The 2,500-nt window shown below is 53.4% G+C and overlaps 1 pseudogene; it reads left to right on the top strand.

The window, feature by feature from the left end:
- The window catches only part of LOC143154429 (large subunit ribosomal RNA), an 8,883-nt pseudogene that overhangs the window by 2,758 nt on the left and 3,625 nt on the right, over window positions 1-2,500 (top strand).

Raw genomic sequence — 2,500 nt, 5'->3', positions numbered from 1 at the left:
GCAGGGACAGTGGCAGTGTACTGTGGTAGTGGGTACACTGAAGGGCACACTGTATGGGGAGCGGCGACCCCACCTTCCCGAGCTAAGAAAGCCCTCATAATAGGCTGTAGAGGCCGGCGACTTGTCTAAGTGGGATGATCGGTGGGGAGCTAACTTGTTAGCTCCCGCGGCTTGTAACCGGGAATTGCCAGTTTGGGTCGTTGACCAGTGGATGGTACGACCAGCGTGCTAGGCCTTCGGGTCTATACCCAGGGCGTCCAACGAGTGGAGCGGGCTCGCTCGTTGGGTAGCGTTCTGGGAAGAAGGGACGTGCGTCCGTCCTGGCGTTACGACGTCCAGGCGGGTGGGCTGGCAAGGACCGTTAGGTCTCCTTTGGAGACCGAGTGGCGTGGAACCCACGTTGCCAGCTGATCATTTTCGCTGGGCAAGAACGGCCATCAGCCTCTACAGTAACCTGCACCGGTGCGCTTCGGCGTACTCCAGGCACTAGTTGTTCCCACTAGTGAGGCGCAACGCTCAGTGCTAAGCCGTTGGCTGGGCACGAGCGGTCGCCAAGGTATTAGGATTGTCCGTTCGGCGGCTTGAGGATGGCCTCAGCCGGAGAAAAGGTACTATGTGCCTATGGAGGAATGAAGCCTCAGAAGGGGTGAATTGAGAAGTATATTGGTAGCGAGTAAAATATAATAGTGCGTGGAGTTCCCTTTGGGATAATGGCTGGCGGCTGCTTTTAGCAGCCGTTTAGCTATATACAATGAACCCCGACGAAGTTCACAATGCGGATGAGGAGGATCGGCGGGGGTGGTCTCCTGACCGTCGACGGACATTAGGTGGCACTTGGTGACGAAATGGCAAAGTCCCCGGTACATGATTGGCTATGGTTTTGGATTTGGTGAACCCGGAATTATTATAATTTCAGTTATGAAATGTTTGATACGAATGGAGCCTCGGACACGGGGGCCCCCGGCCCTGGGGTCCCCGTGGCGGACTTGTCCGCTGCTGGTGGGAGGGCCAATGATGACGACGTATGCTATGACACGGAACATGAATTGATTAACGTGATGGATCTACCTCTCGATGGGCAGATTAAATGTAGAGCGTGTGTCTCTCATGAGAGATGGTTCCTACAGGAGAAAAGCTGGAGTGAACATATGACTAAGCAGCACCCACGAATAAAAGTGCTTTGGAGGTGTGCACGCTGTGGCAAATCGTTCCAAAAACTACACGGCTGCAGGTGCCACCTCCCAAAATGTGCCGGCGCCAGTCAAGAAAATCGACTGGGCGGCCATGTTTGCTCCTCCTGTGGGTTCTCTTGCAGCTCTCAGAGAGGGCTGTCGCAACATGAGAGACACGCGCACCCGGTGGTGCGAAACATGAAAAGGGTACAAGCAGCCAACCCTACCCGTCCAAACAATAGAGCCTCGGTTTGGACGGAAGCAGAAGTTCGGGAATTAGTCCGACTAGATGGAATCTATCGCTCGGATAGGTTCCCGAACGTTAAAATACACCAGCACCTGCCGGGTAAAACGTTGAGACAAATAAGTGATAAAAGGAGGCGACTGCCTGTCGAGAGCGTGGAAGCGGTTGTCGAGGAGGAGCCCGAGGAAACTGACTCGGACTCCTATGAATCGGCAACCGAAGAAATAGCACAAGAGGAGGCCCCTTTGGGAGGTGGTGAAGAGAACTGGCAAACCGCTCTCAAGGGGGCAATCATGGCCGACTCGCTCGATACGGATCACGAGTTCTTCGAAATAGAGCGGAGAATAATGGAGTCGGCCATAGGAGGTCAAATGGACCAATCTGAGGCCGAGAGTATCCTGGGCAGTTTCATTGAAATATTAAAAGACGGGGAAAGCGAACAGTCGGAAACCAGGCAGAAAGGACCGACAAACCAAAACCAGCAAAAGGAAAGCGATCGTACCCGTCGGAATAAGCATAAATTTTCTCGGTACCAAGAACTATACAATAAGTGCCCAGGTAAATTAGTAGATATGGCGGTCACGGGATGTGTTGTTGAGGCTGGGGGGCAGGCAGAGCTCCCTGATAGAGCTAGCATCAAGCAGCTCTATGAGGACCTGTGGGGGAAGGTGGGACCCACCACAGGCCTACCACAGCTCGGAAGGAGCCCGAGCCCACTTTCCTCGATGAAGGAAATGTGGAGACCCGTCACTATCGTCGAAGTGGTGGATAAGATGAAAAAGATCAAAGCTGGAGCCGCTCCGGGTGTCGACGGCATAAAGAAAAACCACCTCCGTAAGAATGGCGCCTTACACGTTATGGTTAAGCTCTTCAACCTGCTGATGCTGCAGGGAGCATTCCCGAATCAATGGCGAGCCAATCGGACCGCGCTTATTCCCAAACCAGGGAAGAGCGCGGCCGATGTGAGGAATTGGAGACCAATCACTATTGGCTCGCTGATAAATAGAATTTACTCGGGAATGTTGGATCGCAGGTTGAGGAGCAAGATTATGAACCACAAAAGGCAGAAAGGCTTCACCAAAGA

Source organism: Ptiloglossa arizonensis, unplaced genomic scaffold (genome assembly GCF_051014685.1).
Source record: "Ptiloglossa arizonensis isolate GNS036 unplaced genomic scaffold, iyPtiAriz1_principal scaffold0020, whole genome shotgun sequence".
Classification (NCBI taxonomy): domain Eukaryota; kingdom Metazoa; phylum Arthropoda; class Insecta; order Hymenoptera; family Colletidae; genus Ptiloglossa; species Ptiloglossa arizonensis.
Note: the sequence above shows the minus strand (reverse complement) of the source record. Positions and strands in the feature narration are given on the sequence as shown.